The sequence below is a fragment of the Medicago sativa genome, chromosome 6 (assembly GCF_051527215.1).
Source record: "Medicago sativa cultivar Bolivia chromosome 6, Bolivia_mono, whole genome shotgun sequence".
Lineage (NCBI taxonomy): Eukaryota > Viridiplantae > Streptophyta > Magnoliopsida > Fabales > Fabaceae > Medicago > Medicago sativa.
The window spans coordinates 23,221,763-23,242,500 of NC_140754.1; the positions used below are offsets into that span (position 1 = coordinate 23,221,763).

At 46.0% G+C, this 20,738-nt stretch overlaps 7 pseudogenes across 4 annotated transcripts; all 7 read right to left on the reverse strand.

The window, feature by feature from the left end:
• Nucleotides 1-495: 495 nt before the first annotated feature.
• On the reverse strand, nucleotides 496-1,628 carry LOC146913884 (uncharacterized; annotated as a pseudogene). The gene has a single exon (XR_015015046.1). The product of XR_015015046.1 is annotated as an uncharacterized LOC146913884 (transcript).
• LOC146913885 (uncharacterized) lies at nucleotides 1,564-3,009 on the reverse strand (annotated as a pseudogene). Its single transcript, XR_015015047.1, has one exon. The product of XR_015015047.1 is annotated as an uncharacterized LOC146913885 (transcript).
• On the reverse strand, nucleotides 2,945-4,390 carry LOC146913886 (uncharacterized; annotated as a pseudogene).
• Nucleotides 4,391-5,706: 1,316 nt separating this feature from the next.
• On the reverse strand, nucleotides 5,707-7,152 carry LOC146913887 (uncharacterized; annotated as a pseudogene). The gene has a single exon (XR_015015045.1). The product of XR_015015045.1 is annotated as an uncharacterized LOC146913887 (transcript).
• A 1,629-nt stretch (nucleotides 7,153-8,781) lies between these two features.
• Nucleotides 8,782-10,167, reverse strand: LOC146913888 (uncharacterized; annotated as a pseudogene).
• On the reverse strand, nucleotides 10,163-11,295 carry LOC146913889 (uncharacterized; annotated as a pseudogene).
• Nucleotides 11,296-11,692: 397 nt separating this feature from the next.
• On the reverse strand, nucleotides 11,693-18,632 carry LOC146913890 (uncharacterized; annotated as a pseudogene). Its single transcript, XR_015016568.1, has one exon. The product of XR_015016568.1 is annotated as an uncharacterized LOC146913890 (transcript).
• Between the last annotated feature and the right edge of the window lie 2,106 nt (nucleotides 18,633-20,738).

The following is a 20,738-nucleotide window of genomic DNA, read 5'->3' on the forward strand; positions in this document are numbered from 1 at the left end:
TGATGAAAACGGCTCAAATTGATGAAAATGGGGCATATTTGCTTGTTGGGCAGTGGCTGGGGGTGCCTGGGCGCCCCCCAGACAGCCCCCAGCCATGCCCAGCCATGCCCCAACAAGCAGCTCCCCCTATATATGTCTGATGTGCCATTTCCAGTTTTGTAGAAAAAGGGGTGAATTTTCCCTGCAGGCATAAAGTCCCGAAAATGTGACCTAGAGGTTGAATTTTTCCGCGATTTTTTGCAGGCATGTTAGGGACATAAAAACAACATCTCACACAAAAAATTAGAATTTTCCGACGAGGGACGGATTAAATATGAATTTTTGACGCGTCAAAAACTCAAGAAACCAAAAAATCAAAACATCGACCTAGAGATCGAATTTTGAGCTAGTTTTTTGCAGACACCTCAATAAAAATACATCTAGAGGGTCTGGAAAGTTTCGTGGAAAACCGACAACGTTTCGATTTATTTTGATTTTTCGACCGAAACGCGCAAAAATCGCAATTTTTTTTCAAACGAGCACCCATCAACGGGACAAATCTTGTTCCCAAAAAATTCAGGCATGTTTGGGACATCATTAGAGCCTCCCTCAAGAAATTTTGGCGATTTTGCACGCGGGATTCGTTAATTACGAATTTTTAAGCGTCAAAACGTCAAGAAGTCACGACCCGGCCGCGCTAGTCGACCTAGAATTCGAATTTTGAGCTAGTTTTTTGCAGACACCTCAATAAAAATACATCTAGAGGGTCTGGAAAGTTTCGTGGAAAACCGACGTCGTTTCGATTTATTTTGATTTTTCGACCGAAACGCGCAAAAATCGCAATTTTTTTTCAAACGAGCACCCATCAACGGGACAAATCTTGTTCCCAAAAAATTCAGGCATGTTTGGGACATCATTAGAGCCTCCCTCAAGAAATTTTGGCGATTTTGCACGCGGGATTCGTTAACTACGAATGTTTTGAGCGTCGATAGCCGAAGAAACGAAAAAAACAACCCCGTTTTGCCTCCCGAATTGCAAAATGCCGCCTTGCCCTGGCTTGGCATGGGCACGGGAAGGTCGAGTCCCAGCCGTGAACAAAAATTTCAATCGGTATGACCTTAATAATACGGGTGCGCAGGCGCGCGCGCGCACGCGCGAGGAATTTTGGCCTACGGGACCCCTCCCGACGTGGTTTGGCCTGAGCACGGGGCTCCCGACGTGATTTGGCCTGCCGAGTCCCAGGCATGGGCAAAAATTTCAATCGGCAGCGCGCTAGAGATTTTTGCCTACGAATTCCCTCCCGACGTGACTTGGCCTGTGGCTGCCCAGCTCAAGAACAACACCTCTTTCCCACCAAATCCCCCCCAAATTCATCAAAAGATCCGAATTTATCAAAAAGATTTGATGAAAACGGCTCAAATTGATGAAAATGGGGCATATTTGCTTGTTGGGCAGTGGCTGGGGGTGCCTGGGCGCCCCCCAGACAGCCCCCAGCCATGCCCAGCCATGCCCCAACAAGCAGCTCCCCCTATATATGTCTGATGTGCCATTTCCAGTTTTGTAGAAAAAGGGGTGAATTTTCCCTGCAGGCATAAAGTCCCGAAAATGTGACCTAGAGGTTGAATTTTTCCGCGATTTTTTGCAGGCATGTTAGGGACATAAAAACAACATCTCACACAAAAAATTAGAATTTTCCGACGAGGGACGGATTAAATATGAATTTTTGACGCGTCAAAAACTCAAGAAACCAAAAAATCAAAACATCGACCTAGAGATCGAATTTTGAGCTAGTTTTTTGCAGACACCTCAATAAAAATACATCTAGAGGGTCTGGAAAGTTTCGTGGAAAACCGACAACGTTTCGATTTATTTTGATTTTTCGACCGAAACGCGCAAAAATCGCAATTTTTTTTCAAACGAGCACCCATCAACGGGACAAATCTTGTTCCCAAAAAATTCAGGCATGTTTGGGACATCATTAGAGCCTCCCTCAAGAAATTTTGGCGATTTTGCACGCGGGATTCGTTAATTACGAATTTTTAAGCGTCAAAACGTCAAGAAGTCACGACCCGGCCGCGCTAGTCGACCTAGAATTCGAATTTTGAGCTAGTTTTTTGCAGACACCTCAATAAAAATACATCTAGAGGGTCTGGAAAGTTTCGTGGCAAACCGACGTCGTTTCGATTTATTTTGATTTTTCGACCGAAACGCGCAAAAATCGCAATTTTTTTTCAAACGAGCACCCATCAACGGGACAAATCTTGTTCCCAAAAAATTCAGGCATGTTTGGGACATCATTAGAGCCTCCCTCAAGAAATTTTGGCGATTTTGCACGCGGGATTCGTTAACTACGAATGTTTTGAGCGTCGATAGCCGAAGAAACGAAAAAAACAACCCCGTTTTGCCTCCCGAATTGCAAAATGCCGCCTTGCCCTGGCTTGGCATGGGCACGGGAAGGTCGAGTCCCAGCCGTGAACAAAAATTTCAATCGGTATGACCTTAATAATACGGGTGCGCAGGCGCGCGCGCGCACGCGCGAGGAATTTTGGCCTACGGGACCCCTCCCGACGTGGTTTGGCCTGAGCACGGGGCTCCCGACGTGATTTGGCCTGCCGAGTCCCAGGCATGGGCAAAAATTTCAATCGGCAGCGCGCTAGAGATTTTTGCCTACGAATTCCCTCCCGACGTGACTTGGCCTGTGGCTGCCCAGCTCAAGAACAACACCTCTTTCCCACCAAATCCCCCCCAAATTCATCAAAAGATCCGAATTTATCAAAAAGATTTGATGAAAACGGCTCAAATTGATGAAAATGGGGCATATTTGCTTGTTGGGCAGTGGCTGGGGGTGCCTGGGCGCCCCCCAGACAGCCCCCAGCCATGCCCAGCCATGCCCCAACAAGCAGCTCCCCCTATATATGTCTGATGTGCCATTTCCAGTTTTGTAGAAAAAGGGGTGAATTTTCCCTGCAGGCATAAAGTCCCGAAAATGTGACCTAGAGGTTGAATTTTTCCGCGATTTTTTGCAGGCATGTTAGGGACATAAAAACAACATCTCACACAAAAAATTAGAATTTTCCGACGAGGGACGGATTAAATATGAATTTTTGACGCGTCAAAAACTCAAGAAACCAAAAAATCAAAACATCGACCTAGAGATCGAATTTTGAGCTAGTTTTTTGCAGACACCTCAATAAAAATACATCTAGAGGGTCTGGAAAGTTTCGTGGAAAACCGACAACGTTTCGATTTATTTTGATTTTTCGACCGAAACGCGCAAAAATCGCAATTTTTTTTCAAACGAGCACCCATCAACGGGACAAATCTTGTTCCCAAAAAATTCAGGCATGTTTGGGACATCATTAGAGCCTCCCTCAAGAAATTTTGGCGATTTTGCACGCGGGATTCGTTAATTACGAATTTTTAAGCGTCAAAACGTCAAGAAGTCACGACCCGGCCGCGCTAGTCGACCTAGAATTCGAATTTTGAGCTAGTTTTTTGCAGACACCTCAATAAAAATACATCTAGAGGGTCTGGAAAGTTTCGTGGCAAACCGACGTCGTTTCGATTTATTTTGATTTTTCGACCGAAACGCGCAAAAATCGCAATTTTTTTTCAAACGAGCACCCATCAACGGGACAAATCTTGTTCCCAAAAAATTCAGGCATGTTTGGGACATCATTAGAGCCTCCCTCAAGAAATTTTGGCGATTTTGCACGCGGGATTCGTTAACTACGAATGTTTTGAGCGTCGATAGCCGAAGAAACGAAAAAAACAACCCCGTTTTGCCTCCCGAATTGCAAAATGCCGCCTTGCCCTGGCTTGGCATGGGCACGGGAAGGTCGAGTCCCAGCCGTGAACAAAAATTTCAATCGGTATGACCTTAATAATACGGGTGCGCAGGCGCGCGCGCGCACGCGCGAGGAATTTTGGCCTACGGGACCCCTCCCGACGTGGTTTGGCCTGAGCACGGGGCTCCCGACGTGATTTGGCCTGCCGAGTCCCAGGCATGGGCAAAAATTTCAATCGGCAGCGCGCTAGAGATTTTTGCCTACGAATTCCCTCCCGACGTGACTTGGCCTGTGGCTGCCCAGCTCAAGAACAACACCTCTTTCCCACCAAATCCCCCCCAAATTCATCAAAAGATCCGAATTTATCAAAAAGATTTGATGAAAACGGCTCAAATTGATGAAAATGGGGCATATTTGCTTGTTGGGCAGTGGCTGGGGGTGCCTGGGCGCCCCCCAGACAGCCCCCAGCCATGCCCAGCCATGCCCCAACAAGCAGCTCCCCCTATATATGTCTGATGTGCCATTTCCAGTTTTGTAGAAAAAGGGGTGAATTTTCCCTGCAGGCATAAAGTCCCGAAAATGTGACCTAGAGGTTGAATTTTTCCGCGATTTTTTGCAGGCATGTTAGGGACATAAAAACAACATCTCACACAAAAAATTAGAATTTTCCGACGAGGGACGGATTAAATATGAATTTTTGACGCGTCAAAAACTCAAGAAACCAAAAAATCAAAACATCGACCTAGAGATCGAATTTTGAGCTAGTTTTTTGCAGACACCTCAATAAAAATACATCTAGAGGGTCTGGAAAGTTTCGTGGAAAACCGACAACGTTTCGATTTATTTTGATTTTTCGACCGAAACGCGCAAAAATCGCAATTTTTTTTCAAACGAGCACCCATCAACGGGACAAATCTTGTTCCCAAAAAATTCAGGCATGTTTGGGACATCATTAGAGCCTCCCTCAAGAAATTTTGGCGATTTTGCACGCGGGATTCGTTAATTACGAATTTTTAAGCGTCAAAACGTCAAGAAGTCACGACCCGGCCGCGCTAGTCGACCTAGAATTCGAATTTTGAGCTAGTTTTTTGCAGACACCTCAATAAAAATACATCTAGAGGGTCTGGAAAGTTTCGTGGCAAACCGACGTCGTTTCGATTTATTTTGATTTTTCGACCGAAACGCGCAAAAATCGCAATTTTTTTTCAAACGAGCACCCATCAACGGGACAAATCTTGTTCCCAAAAAATTCAGGCATGTTTGGGACATCATTAGAGCCTCCCTCAAGAAATTTTGGCGATTTTGCACGCGGGATTCGTTAACTACGAATGTTTTGAGCGTCGATAGCCGAAGAAACGAAAAAAACAACCCCGTTTTGCCTCCCGAATTGCAAAATGCCGCCTTGCCCTGGCTTGGCATGGGCACGGGAAGGTCGAGTCCCAGCCGTGAACAAAAATTTCAATCGGTATGACCTTAATAATACGGGTGCGCAGGCGCGCGCGCGCACGCGCGAGGAATTTTGGCCTACGGGACCCCTCCCGACGTGGTTTGGCCTGAGCACGGGGCTCCCGACGTGATTTGGCCTGCCGAGTCCCAGGCATGGGCAAAAATTTCAATCGGCAGCGCGCTAGAGATTTTTGCCTACGAATTCCCTCCCGACGTGACTTGGCCTGTGGCTGCCCAGCTCAAGAACAACACCTCTTTCCCACCAAATCCCCCCCAAATTCATCAAAAGATCCGAATTTATCAAAAAGATTTGATGAAAACGGCTCAAATTGATGAAAATGGGGCATATTTGCTTGTTGGGCAGTGGCTGGGGGTGCCTGGGCGCCCCCCAGACAGCCCCCAGCCATGCCCAGCCATGCCCCAACAAGCAGCTCCCCCTATATATGTCTGATGTGCCATTTCCAGTTTTGTAGAAAAAGGGGTGAATTTTCCCTGCAGGCATAAAGTCCCGAAAATGTGACCTAGAGGTTGAATTTTTCCGCGATTTTTTGCAGGCATGTTAGGGACATAAAAACAACATCTCACACAAAAAATTAGAATTTTCCGACGAGGGACGGATTAAATATGAATTTTTGACGCGTCAAAAACTCAAGAAACCAAAAAATCAAAACATCGACCTAGAGATCGAATTTTGAGCTAGTTTTTTGCAGACACCTCAATAAAAATACATCTAGAGGGTCTGGAAAGTTTCGTGGAAAACCGACAACGTTTCGATTTATTTTGATTTTTCGACCGAAACGCGCAAAAATCGCAATTTTTTTTCAAACGAGCACCCATCAACGGGACAAATCTTGTTCCCAAAAAATTCAGGCATGTTTGGGACATCATTAGAGCCTCCCTCAAGAAATTTTGGCGATTTTGCACGCGGGATTCGTTAATTACGAATTTTTAAGCGTCAAAACGTCAAGAAGTCACGACCCGGCCGCGCTAGTCGACCTAGAATTCGAATTTTGAGCTAGTTTTTTGCAGACACCTCAATAAAAATACATCTAGAGGGTCTGGAAAGTTTCGTGGAAAACCGACGTCGTTTCGATTTATTTTGATTTTTCGACCGAAACGCGCAAAAATCGCAATTTTTTTTCAAACGAGCACCCATCAACGGGACAAATCTTGTTCCCAAAAAATTCAGGCATGTTTGGGACATCATTAGAGCCTCCCTCAAGAAATTTTGGCGATTTTGCACGCGGGATTCGTTAACTACGAATGTTTTGAGCGTCGATAGCCGAAGAAACGAAAAAAACAACCCCGTTTTGCCTCCCGAATTGCAAAATGCCGCCTTGCCCTGGCTTGGCATGGGCACGGGAAGGTCGAGTCCCAGCCGTGAACAAAAATTTCAATCGGTATGACCTTAATAATACGGGTGCGCAGGCGCGCGCGCGCACGCGCGAGGAATTTTGGCCTACGGGACCCCTCCCGACGTGGTTTGGCCTGAGCACGGGGCTCCCGACGTGATTTGGCCTGCCGAGTCCCAGGCATGGGCAAAAATTTCAATCGGCAGCGCGCTAGAGATTTTTGCCTACGAATTCCCTCCCGACGTGACTTGGCCTGTGGCTGCCCAGCTCAAGAACAACACCTCTTTCCCACCAAATCCCCCCCAAATTCATCAAAAGATCCGAATTTATCAAAAAGATTTGATGAAAACGGCTCAAATTGATGAAAATGGGGCATATTTGCTTGTTGGGCAGTGGCTGGGGGTGCCTGGGCGCCCCCCAGACAGCCCCCAGCCATGCCCAGCCATGCCCCAACAAGCAGCTCCCCCTATATATGTCTGATGTGCCATTTCCAGTTTTGTAGAAAAAGGGGTGAATTTTCCCTGCAGGCATAAAGTCCCGAAAATGTGACCTAGAGGTTGAATTTTTCCGCGATTTTTTGCAGGCATGTTAGGGACATAAAAACAACATCTCACACAAAAAATTAGAATTTTCCGACGAGGGACGGATTAAATATGAATTTTTGACGCGTCAAAAACTCAAGAAACCAAAAAATCAAAACATCGACCTAGAGATCGAATTTTGAGCTAGTTTTTTGCAGACACCTCAATAAAAATACATCTAGAGGGTCTGGAAAGTTTCGTGGAAAACCGACAACGTTTCGATTTATTTTGATTTTTCGACCGAAACGCGCAAAAATCGCAATTTTTTTTCAAACGAGCACCCATCAACGGGACAAATCTTGTTCCCAAAAAATTCAGGCATGTTTGGGACATCATTAGAGCCTCCCTCAAGAAATTTTGGCGATTTTGCACGCGGGATTCGTTAATTACGAATTTTTAAGCGTCAAAACGTCAAGAAGTCACGACCCGGCCGCGCTAGTCGACCTAGAATTCGAATTTTGAGCTAGTTTTTTGCAGACACCTCAATAAAAATACATCTAGAGGGTCTGGAAAGTTTCGTGGCAAACCGACGTCGTTTCGATTTATTTTGATTTTTCGACCGAAACGCGCAAAAATCGCAATTTTTTTTCAAACGAGCACCCATCAACGGGACAAATCTTGTTCCCAAAAAATTCAGGCATGTTTGGGACATCATTAGAGCCTCCCTCAAGAAATTTTGGCGATTTTGCACGCGGGATTCGTTAACTACGAATGTTTTGAGCGTCGATAGCCGAAGAAACGAAAAAAACAACCCCGTTTTGCCTCCCGAATTGCAAAATGCCGCCTTGCCCTGGCTTGGCATGGGCACGGGAAGGTCGAGTCCCAGCCGTGAACAAAAATTTCAATCGGTATGACCTTAATAATACGGGTGCGCAGGCGCGCGCGCGCACGCGCGAGGAATTTTGGCCTACGGGACCCCTCCCGACGTGGTTTGGCCTGAGCACGGGGCTCCCGACGTGATTTGGCCTGCCGAGTCCCAGGCATGGGCAAAAATTTCAATCGGCAGCGCGCTAGAGATTTTTGCCTACGAATTCCCTCCCGACGTGACTTGGCCTGTGGCTGCCCAGCTCAAGAACAACACCTCTTTCCCACCAAATCCCCCCCAAATTCATCAAAAGATCCGAATTTATCAAAAAGATTTGATGAAAACGGCTCAAATTGATGAAAATGGGGCATATTTGCTTGTTGGGCAGTGGCTGGGGGTGCCTGGGCGCCCCCCAGACAGCCCCCAGCCATGCCCAGCCATGCCCCAACAAGCAGCTCCCCCTATATATGTCTGATGTGCCATTTCCAGTTTTGTAGAAAAAGGGGTGAATTTTCCCTGCAGGCATAAAGTCCCGAAAATGTGACCTAGAGGTTGAATTTTTCCGCGATTTTTTGCAGGCATGTTAGGGACATAAAAACAACATCTCACACAAAAAATTAGAATTTTCCGACGAGGGACGGATTAAATATGAATTTTTGACGCGTCAAAAACTCAAGAAACCAAAAAATCAAAACATCGACCTAGAGATCGAATTTTGAGCTAGTTTTTTGCAGACACCTCAATAAAAATACATCTAGAGGGTCTGGAAAGTTTCGTGGAAAACCGACAACGTTTCGATTTATTTTGATTTTTCGACCGAAACGCGCAAAAATCGCAATTTTTTTTCAAACGAGCACCCATCAACGGGACAAATCTTGTTCCCAAAAAATTCAGGCATGTTTGGGACATCATTAGAGCCTCCCTCAAGAAATTTTGGCGATTTTGCACGCGGGATTCGTTAATTACGAATTTTTAAGCGTCAAAACGTCAAGAAGTCACGACCCGGCCGCGCTAGTCGACCTAGAATTCGAATTTTGAGCTAGTTTTTTGCAGACACCTCAATAAAAATACATCTAGAGGGTCTGGAAAGTTTCGTGGAAAACCGACGTCGTTTCGATTTATTTTGATTTTTCGACCGAAACGCGCAAAAATCGCAATTTTTTTTCAAACGAGCACCCATCAACGGGACAAATCTTGTTCCCAAAAAATTCAGGCATGTTTGGGACATCATTAGAGCCTCCCTCAAGAAATTTTGGCGATTTTGCACGCGGGATTCGTTAACTACGAATGTTTTGAGCGTCGATAGCCGAAGAAACGAAAAAAACAACCCCGTTTTGCCTCCCGAATTGCAAAATGCCGCCTTGCCCTGGCTTGGCATGGGCACGGGAAGGTCGAGTCCCAGCCGTGAACAAAAATTTCAATCGGTATGACCTTAATAATACGGGTGCGCAGGCGCGCGCGCGCACGCGCGAGGAATTTTGGCCTACGGGACCCCTCCCGACGTGGTTTGGCCTGAGCACGGGGCTCCCGACGTGATTTGGCCTGCCGAGTCCCAGGCATGGGCAAAAATTTCAATCGGCAGCGCGCTAGAGATTTTTGCCTACGAATTCCCTCCCGACGTGACTTGGCCTGTGGCTGCCCAGCTCAAGAACAACACCTCTTTCCCACCAAATCCCCCCCAAATTCATCAAAAGATCCGAATTTATCAAAAAGATTTGATGAAAACGGCTCAAATTGATGAAAATGGGGCATATTTGCTTGTTGGGCAGTGGCTGGGGGTGCCTGGGCGCCCCCCAGACAGCCCCCAGCCATGCCCAGCCATGCCCCAACAAGCAGCTCCCCCTATATATGTCTGATGTGCCATTTCCAGTTTTGTAGAAAAAGGGGTGAATTTTCCCTGCAGGCATAAAGTCCCGAAAATGTGACCTAGAGGTTGAATTTTTCCGCGATTTTTTGCAGGCATGTTAGGGACATAAAAACAACATCTCACACAAAAAATTAGAATTTTCCGACGAGGGACGGATTAAATATGAATTTTTGACGCGTCAAAAACTCAAGAAACCAAAAAATCAAAACATCGACCTAGAGATCGAATTTTGAGCTAGTTTTTTGCAGACACCTCAATAAAAATACATCTAGAGGGTCTGGAAAGTTTCGTGGAAAACCGACAACGTTTCGATTTATTTTGATTTTTCGACCGAAACGCGCAAAAATCGCAATTTTTTTTCAAACGAGCACCCATCAACGGGACAAATCTTGTTCCCAAAAAATTCAGGCATGTTTGGGACATCATTAGAGCCTCCCTCAAGAAATTTTGGCGATTTTGCACGCGGGATTCGTTAATTACGAATTTTTAAGCGTCAAAACGTCAAGAAGTCACGACCCGGCCGCGCTAGTCGACCTAGAATTCGAATTTTGAGCTAGTTTTTTGCAGACACCTCAATAAAAATACATCTAGAGGGTCTGGAAAGTTTCGTGGAAAACCGACGTCGTTTCGATTTATTTTGATTTTTCGACCGAAACGCGCAAAAATCGCAATTTTTTTTCAAACGAGCACCCATCAACGGGACAAATCTTGTTCCCAAAAAATTCAGGCATGTTTGGGACATCATTAGAGCCTCCCTCAAGAAATTTTGGCGATTTTGCACGCGGGATTCGTTAACTACGAATGTTTTGAGCGTCGATAGCCGAAGAAACGAAAAAAACAACCCCGTTTTGCCTCCCGAATTGCAAAATGCCGCCTTGCCCTGGCTTGGCATGGGCACGGGAAGGTCGAGTCCCAGCCGTGAACAAAAATTTCAATCGGTATGACCTTAATAATACGGGTGCGCAGGCGCGCGCGCGCACGCGCGAGGAATTTTGGCCTACGGGACCCCTCCCGACGTGGTTTGGCCTGAGCACGGGGCTCCCGACGTGATTTGGCCTGCCGAGTCCCAGGCATGGGCAAAAATTTCAATCGGCAGCGCGCTAGAGATTTTTGCCTACGAATTCCCTCCCGACGTGACTTGGCCTGTGGCTGCCCAGCTCAAGAACAACACCTCTTTCCCACCAAATCCCCCCCAAATTCATCAAAAGATCCGAATTTATCAAAAAGATTTGATGAAAACGGCTCAAATTGATGAAAATGGGGCATATTTGCTTGTTGGGCAGTGGCTGGGGGTGCCTGGGCGCCCCCCAGACAGCCCCCAGCCATGCCCAGCCATGCCCCAACAAGCAGCTCCCCCTATATATGTCTGATGTGCCATTTCCAGTTTTGTAGAAAAAGGGGTGAATTTTCCCTGCAGGCATAAAGTCCCGAAAATGTGACCTAGAGGTTGAATTTTTCCGCGATTTTTTGCAGGCATGTTAGGGACATAAAAACAACATCTCACACAAAAAATTAGAATTTTCCGACGAGGGACGGATTAAATATGAATTTTTGACGCGTCAAAAACTCAAGAAACCAAAAAATCAAAACATCGACCTAGAGATCGAATTTTGAGCTAGTTTTTTGCAGACACCTCAATAAAAATACATCTAGAGGGTCTGGAAAGTTTCGTGGAAAACCGACAACGTTTCGATTTATTTTGATTTTTCGACCGAAACGCGCAAAAATCGCAATTTTTTTTCAAACGAGCACCCATCAACGGGACAAATCTTGTTCCCAAAAAATTCAGGCATGTTTGGGACATCATTAGAGCCTTCCTCAAGAAATTTTGGCGATTTTGCACGCGGGATTCGTTAATTACGAATTTTTAAGCGTCAAAACGTCAAGAAGTCACGACCCGGCCGCGCTAGTCGACCTAGAATTCGAATTTTGAGCTAGTTTTTTGCAGACACCTCAATAAAAATACATCTAGAGGGTCTGGAAAGTTTCGTGGAAAACCGACGTCGTTTCGATTTATTTTGATTTTTCGACCGAAACGCGCAAAAATCGCAATTTTTTTTCAAACGAGCACCCATCAACGGGACAAATCTTGTTCCCAAAAAATTCAGGCATGTTTGGGACATCATTAGAGCCTCCCTCAAGAAATTTTGGCGATTTTGCACGCGGGATTCGTTAACTACGAATGTTTTGAGCGTCGATAGCCGAAGAAACGAAAAAAACAACCCCGTTTTGCCTCCCGAATTGCAAAATGCCGCCTTGCCCTGGCTTGGCATGGGCACGGGAAGGTCGAGTCCCAGCCGTGAACAAAAATTTCAATCGGTATGACCTTAATAATACGGGTGCGCAGGCGCGCGCGCGCACGCGCGAGGAATTTTGGCCTACGGGACCCCTCCCGACGTGGTTTGGCCTGAGCACGGGGCTCCCGACGTGATTTGGCCTGCCGAGTCCCAGGCATGGGCAAAAATTTCAATCGGCAGCGCGCTAGAGATTTTTGCCTACGAATTCCCTCCCGACGTGACTTGGCCTGTGGCTGCCCAGCTCAAGAACAACACCTCTTTCCCACCAAATCCCCCCCAAATTCATCAAAAGATCCGAATTTATCAAAAAGATTTGATGAAAACGGCTCAAATTGATGAAAATGGGGCATATTTGCTTGTTGGGCAGTGGCTGGGGGTGCCTGGGCGCCCCCCAGACAGCCCCCAGCCATGCCCAGCCATGCCCCAACAAGCAGCTCCCCCTATATATGTCTGATGTGCCATTTCCAGTTTTGTAGAAAAAGGGGTGAATTTTCCCTGCAGGCATAAAGTCCCGAAAATGTGACCTAGAGGTTGAATTTTTCCGCGATTTTTTGCAGGCATGTTAGGGACATAAAAACAACATCTCACACAAAAAATTAGAATTTTCCGACGAGGGACGGATTAAATATGAATTTTTGACGCGTCAAAAACTCAAGAAACCAAAAAATCAAAACATCGACCTAGAGATCGAATTTTGAGCTAGTTTTTTGCAGACACCTCAATAAAAATACATCTAGAGGGTCTGGAAAGTTTCGTGGAAAACCGACAACGTTTCGATTTATTTTGATTTTTCGACCGAAACGCGCAAAAATCGCAATTTTTTTTCAAACGAGCACCCATCAACGGGACAAATCTTGTTCCCAAAAAATTCAGGCATGTTTGGGACATCATTAGAGCCTCCCTCAAGAAATTTTGGCGATTTTGCACGCGGGATTCGTTAATTACGAATTTTTAAGCGTCAAAACGTCAAGAAGTCACGACCCGGCCGCGCTAGTCGACCTAGAATTCGAATTTTGAGCTAGTTTTTTGCAGACACCTCAATAAAAATACATCTAGAGGGTCTGGAAAGTTTCGTGGCAAACCGACGTCGTTTCGATTTATTTTGATTTTTCGACCGAAACGCGCAAAAATCGCAATTTTTTTTCAAACGAGCACCCATCAACGGGACAAATCTTGTTCCCAAAAAATTCAGGCATGTTTGGGACATCATTAGAGCCTCCCTCAAGAAATTTTGGCGATTTTGCACGCGGGATTCGTTAACTACGAATGTTTTGAGCGTCGATAGCCGAAGAAACGAAAAAAACAACCCCGTTTTGCCTCCCGAATTGCAAAATGCCGCCTTGCCCTGGCTTGGCATGGGCACGGGAAGGTCGAGTCCCAGCCGTGAACAAAAATTTCAATCGGTATGACCTTAATAATACGGGTGCGCAGGCGCGCGCGCGCACGCGCGAGGAATTTTGGCCTACGGGACCCCTCCCGACGTGGTTTGGCCTGAGCACGGGGCTCCCGACGTGATTTGGCCTGCCGAGTCCCAGGCATGGGCAAAAATTTCAATCGGCAGCGCGCTAGAGATTTTTGCCTACGAATTCCCTCCCGACGTGACTTGGCCTGTGGCTGCCCAGCTCAAGAACAACACCTCTTTCCCACCAAATCCCCCCCAAATTCATCAAAAGATCCGAATTTATCAAAAAGATTTGATGAAAACGGCTCAAATTGATGAAAATGGGGCATATTTGCTTGTTGGGCAGTGGCTGGGGGTGCCTGGGCGCCCCCCAGACAGCCCCCAGCCATGCCCAGCCATGCCCCAACAAGCAGCTCCCCCTATATATGTCTGATGTGCCATTTCCAGTTTTGTAGAAAAAGGGGTGAATTTTCCCTGCAGGCATAAAGTCCCGAAAATGTGACCTAGAGGTTGAATTTTTCCGCGATTTTTTGCAGGCATGTTAGGGACATAAAAACAACATCTCACACAAAAAATTAGAATTTTCCGACGAGGGACGGATTAAATATGAATTTTTGACGCGTCAAAAACTCAAGAAACCAAAAAATCAAAACATCGACCTAGAGATCGAATTTTGAGCTAGTTTTTTGCAGACACCTCAATAAAAATACATCTAGAGGGTCTGGAAAGTTTCGTGGAAAACCGACAACGTTTCGATTTATTTTGATTTTTCGACCGAAACGCGCAAAAATCGCAATTTTTTTTCAAACGAGCACCCATCAACGGGACAAATCTTGTTCCCAAAAAATTCAGGCATGTTTGGGACATCATTAGAGCCTCCCTCAAGAAATTTTGGCGATTTTGCACGCGGGATTCGTTAATTACGAATTTTTAAGCGTCAAAACGTCAAGAAGTCACGACCCGGCCGCGCTAGTCGACCTAGAATTCGAATTTTGAGCTAGTTTTTTGCAGACACCTCAATAAAAATACATCTAGAGGGTCTGGAAAGTTTCGTGGCAAACCGACGTCGTTTCGATTTATTTTGATTTTTCGACCGAAACGCGCAAAAATCGCAATTTTTTTTCAAACGAGCACCCATCAACGGGACAAATCTTGTTCCCAAAAAATTCAGGCATGTTTGGGACATCATTAGAGCCTCCCTCAAGAAATTTTGGCGATTTTGCACGCGGGATTCGTTAACTACGAATGTTTTGAGCGTCGATAGCCGAAGAAACGAAAAAAACAACCCCGTTTTGCCTCCCGAATTGCAAAATGCCGCCTTGCCCTGGCTTGGCATGGGCACGGGAAGGTCGAGTCCCAGCCGTGAACAAAAATTTCAATCGGTATGACCTTAATAATACGGGTGCGCAGGCGCGCGCGCGCACGCGCGAGGAATTTTGGCCTACGGGACCCCTCCCGACGTGGTTTGGCCTGAGCACGGGGCTCCCGACGTGATTTGGCCTGCCGAGTCCCAGGCATGGGCAAAAATTTCAATCGGCAGCGCGCTAGAGATTTTTGCCTACGAATTCCCTCCCGACGTGACTTGGCCTGTGGCTGCCCAGCTCAAGAACAACACCTCTTTCCCACCAAATCCCCCCCAAATTCATCAAAAGATCCGAATTTATCAAAAAGATTTGATGAAAACGGCTCAAATTGATGAAAATGGGGCATATTTGCTTGTTGGGCAGTGGCTGGGGGTGCCTGGGCGCCCCCCAGACAGCCCCCAGCCATGCCCAGCCATGCCCCAACAAGCAGCTCCCCCTATATATGTCTGATGTGCCATTTCCAGTTTTGTAGAAAAAGGGGTGAATTTTCCCTGCAGGCATAAAGTCCCGAAAATGTGACCTAGAGGTTGAATTTTTCCGCGATTTTTTGCAGGCATGTTAGGGACATAAAAACAACATCTCACACAAAAAATTAGAATTTTCCGACGAGGGACGGATTAAATATGAATTTTTGACGCGTCAAAAACTCAAGAAACCAAAAAATCAAAACATCGACCTAGAGATCGAATTTTGAGCTAGTTTTTTGCAGACACCTCAATAAAAATACATCTAGAGGGTCTGGAAAGTTTCGTGGAAAACCGACAACGTTTCGATTTATTTTGATTTTTCGACCGAAACGCGCAAAAATCGCAATTTTTTTTCAAACGAGCACCCATCAACGGGACAAATCTTGTTCCCAAAAAATTCAGGCATGTTTGGGACATCATTAGAGCCTCCCTCAAGAAATTTTGGCGATTTTGCACGCGGGATTCGTTAATTACGAATTTTTAAGCGTCAAAACGTCAAGAAGTCACGACCCGGCCGCGCTAGTCGACCTAGAATTCGAATTTTGAGCTAGTTTTTTGCAGACACCTCAATAAAAATACATCTAGAGGGTCTGGAAAGTTTCGTGGCAAACCGACGTCGTTTCGATTTATTTTGATTTTTCGACCGAAACGCGCAAAAATCGCAATTTTTTTTCAAACGAGCACCCATCAACGGGACAAATCTTGTTCCCAAAAAATTCAGGCATGTTTGGGACATCATTAGAGCCTCCCTCAAGAAATTTTGGCGATTTTGCACGCGGGATTCGTTAACTACGAATGTTTTGAGCGTCGATAGCCGAAGAAACGAAAAAAACAACCCCGTTTTGCCTCCCGAATTGCAAAATGCCGCCTTGCCCTGGCTTGGCATGGGCACGGGAAGGTCGAGTCCCAGCCGTGAACAAAAATTTCAATCGGTATGACCTTAATAATACGGGTGCGCAGGCGCGCGCGCGCACGCGCGAGGAATTTTGGCCTACGGGACCCCTCCCGACGTGGTTTGGCCTGAGCACGGGGCTCCCGACGTGATTTGGCCTGCCGAGTCCCAGGCATGGGCAAAAATTTCAATCGGCAGCGCGCTAGAGATTTTTGCCTACGAATTCCCTCCCGACGTGACTTGGCCTGTGGCTGCCCAGCTCAAGAACAACACCTCTTTCCCACCAAATCCCCCCCAAATTCATCAAAAGATCCGAATTTATCAAAAAGATTTGATGAAAACGGCTCAAATTGATGAAAATGGGGCATATTTGCTTGTTGGGCAGTGGCTGGGGGTGCCTGGGCGCCCCCCAGACAGCCCCCAGCCATGCCCAGCCATGCCCCAACAAGCAGCTCCCCCTATATATGTCTGATGTGCCATTTCCAGTTTTGTAGAAAAAGGGGTGAATTTTCCCTGCAGGCATAAAGTCCCGAAAATGTGACCTAGAGGTTGAATTTTTCCGCGATTTTTTGCAGGCATGTTAGGGACATAAAAACAACATCTCACACAAAAAATTAGAATTTTCCGACGAGGGACGGATTAAATATGAATTTTTGACGCGTCAAAAACTCAAGAAACCAAAAAATCAAAACATCGACCTAGAGATCGAATTTTGAGCTAGTTTTTTGCAGACACCTCAATAAAAATACATCTAGAGGGTCTGGAAAGTTTCGTGGAAAACCGACAACGTTTCGATTTATTTTGATTTTTCGACCGAAACGCGCAAAAATCGCAATTTTTTTTCAAACGAGCACCCATCAACGGGACAAATCTTGTTCCCAAAAAATTCAGGCATGTTTGGGACATCATTAGAGCCTCCCTCAAGAAATTTTGGCGATTTTGCACGCGGGATTCGTTAATTACGAATTTTTAAGCGTCAAAACGTCAAGAAGTCACGACCCGGCCGCGCTAGTCGACCTAGAATTCGAATTTTGAGCTAGTTTTTTGCAGACACCTCAATAAAAATACATCTAGAGGGTCTGGAAAGTTTCGTGGCAAACCGACGTCGTTTCGATTTATTTTGATTTTTCGACCGAAACGCGCAAAAATCGCAATTTTTTTTCAAACGAGCACCCATCAACGGGACAAATCTTGTTCCCAAAAAATTCAGGCATGTTTGGGACATCATTAGAGCCTCCCTCAAGAAATTTTGGCGATTTTGCACGCGGGATTCGTTAACTACGAATGTTTTGAGCGTCGATAGCCGAAGAAACGAAAAAAACAACCCCGTTTTGCCTCCCGAATTGCAAAATGCCGCCTTGCCCTGGCTTGGCATGGGCACGGGAAGGTCGAGTCCCAGCCGTGAACAAAAATTTCAATCGGTATGACCTTAATAATACGGGTGCGCAGGCGCGCGCGCGCACGCGCGAGGAATTTTGGCCTACGGGACCCCTCCCGACGTGGTTTGGCCTGAGCACGGGGCTCCCGACGTGATTTGGCCTGCCGAGTCCCAGGCATGGGCAAAAATTTCAATCGGCAGCGCGCTAGAGATTTTTGCCTACGAATTCCCTCCCGACGTGACTTGGCCTGTGGCTGCCCAGCTCAAGAACAACACCTCTTTCCCACCAAATCCCCCCCAAATTCATCAAAAGATCCGAATTTATCAAAAAGATTTGATGAAAACGGCTCAAATTGATGAAAATGGGGCATATTTGCTTGTTGGGCAGTGGCTGGGGGTGCCTGGGCGCCCCCCAGACAGCCCCCAGCCATGCCCAGCCATGCCCCAACAAGCAGCTCCCCCTATATATGTCTGATGTGCCATTTCCAGTTTTGTAGAAAAAGGGGTGAATTTTCCCTGCAGGCATAAAGTCCCGAAAATGTGACCTAGAGGTTGAATTTTTCCGCGATTTTTTGCAGGCATGTTAGGGACATAAAAACAACATCTCACACAAAAAATTAGAATTTTCCGACGAGGGACGGATTAAATATGAATTTTTGACGCGTCAAAAACTCAAGAAACCAAAAAATCAAAACATCGACCTAGAGATCGAATTTTGAGCTAGTTTTTTGCAGACACCTCAATAAAAATACATCTAGAGGGTCTGGAAAGTTTCGTGGAAAACCGACAACGTTTCGATTTATTTTGATTTTTCGACCGAAACGCGCAAAAATCGCAATTTTTTTTCAAACGAGCACCCATCAACGGGACAAATCTTGTTCCCAAAAAATTCAGGCATGTTTGGGACATCATTAGAGCCTCCCTCAAGAAATTTTGGCGATTTTGCACGCGGGATTCGTTAATTACGAATTTTTAAGCGTCAAAACGTCAAGAAGTCACGACCCGGCCGCGCTAGTCGACCTAGAGATCGAATTTTGAGCTAGTTTTTTGCAGACACCTCAATAAAAATACATCTAGAGGGTCTGGAAAGTTTCGTGGCAAACCGACGTCGTTTCGATTTATTTTGATTTTTCGACCGAAACGCGCAAAAATCGCAATTTTTTTTCAAACGAGCACCCATCAACGGGACAAATCTTGTTCCCAAAAAATTCAGGCATGTTTGGGACATCATTAGAGCCTCCCTCAAGAAATTTTGGCGATTTTGCACGCGGGATTCGTTAATTACGAATTTTTAAGCGTCAAAACGTCAAGAAGTCACGACCCGGCCGCGCTAGTCGACCTAGAATTCGAATTTTGAGCTAGTTTTTTGCAGACACCTCAATAAAAATACATCTAGAGGGTCTGGAAAGTTTCGTGGCAAACCGACGTCGTTTCGATTTATTTTGATTTTTCGACCGAAACGCGCAAAAATCGCCATTTTTTTTCAAACGAGCACCCATCAACGGGACAAATCTTGTTCCCAAAAAATTCAGGCATGTTTGGGACATCATTAGAGCCTCCCTCAAGAAATTTTGGCGATTTTGCACGCGGGATTCGTTAACTACGAATGTTTTGAGCGTCGATAGCCGAAGAAACGAAAAAAACAACCCCGTTTTGCCTCCCGAATTGCAAAATGCCGCCTTGCCCTGGCTTGGCATGGGCACGGGAAGGTCGAGTCCCAGCCGTGAACAAAAATTTCAATCGGTATGACCTTAATAATACGGGTGCGCAGGCGCGCGCGCGCACGCGCGAGGAATTTTGGCCTACGGGACCCCTCCCGACGTGGTTTGGCCTGAGCACGGGGCTCCCGACGTGATTTGGCCTGCCGAGTCCCAGGCATGGGCAAAAATTTCAATCGGCAGCGCGCTAGAGATTTTTGCCTACGAATTCCCTCCCGACGTGACCTGGCCTGTGGCTGCCCAGCTCAAGAACAACACCTCTTTCCCACCAAATCCCCCCCAAATTCATCAAAAGATCCGAATTTATCAAAAAGATTTGATGAAAACGGCTCAAATTGATGAAAATGGGGCATATTTGCTTGTTGGGCAGTGGCTGGGGGTGCCTGGGCGCCCCCCAGACAGCCCCCAGCCATGCCCAGCCATGCCCCAACAAGCAGCTCCCCCTATATATGTCTGATGTGCCATTTCCAGTTTTGTAGAAAAAGGGGTTAATTTTCCCTGCAGGCATAAAGTCCCGAAAATGTGACCTAGAGGTTGAGTTTTTCCCTGATTTTTTGCAGGCATGTTAGGGACATAAAAACAACATCTCCCACAAAAAATTAGAATTTTCCGACGAGGGACGGATTAAATATGAATTTTTTACGCGCCAAAAACTCAAGAAAACGAAAAATCAAAACATCGACCTAGAGATCGAATTTTGAGCTGGTTTTTTGCAGACACCTCACTAAAAATACATCTAGAGGGTCTGGAAAGTTTCGTGGCAAACCGACAACGTTCCGATTTATTTTGATTTTTCGACCGAAACGCGCAAAAATCGCAATTTTTTTTCAAAGGAGCACCCATCAACGGGACAAATCTTGCTCCCAAAAAATTCAGGCGTGTTTGGGACATCATGAGGGCCTCCCCCAAGAAATTTTGGCGAATTTGCACGCGGGATTCGTTAATTACGAATTTTTAAGCGTCAAAACGTCAAGAAGGCACGACATCCGCGCTAGTCGACCTAGAGTTCGAATTTTGAGCTGGTTTTTTGCAGGCATCTCTATAAAAATACATGTAGAGGATCTGCCAAGTTTCGTGGAAAACCGACAACGCCTCGATTTATTTTGATTTTTCGACCGACACGCTCAAAACCTCAATTTTCCCCCAAGTGCGCGTCCACCGACGGGTCAAATTTTGTCCCCCAAATATTCGGCCATGTTTAGTACATCATAAGGGCCTCCCCCAAGAAATTTTGGCGAATTTGCACGCGGGATTCGTTAATTACGAATTTTTAAGCGTCAAAACGTCAAGAAGGCACGACATCCGCGCTAGTCGACCTAGAGTTCGACTTTTGAGCTGGTTTTTTGCAGGCATCTCTATAAAAATACATGCAGAGGATCTGCCAAGTTTCGTGGAAAACCGA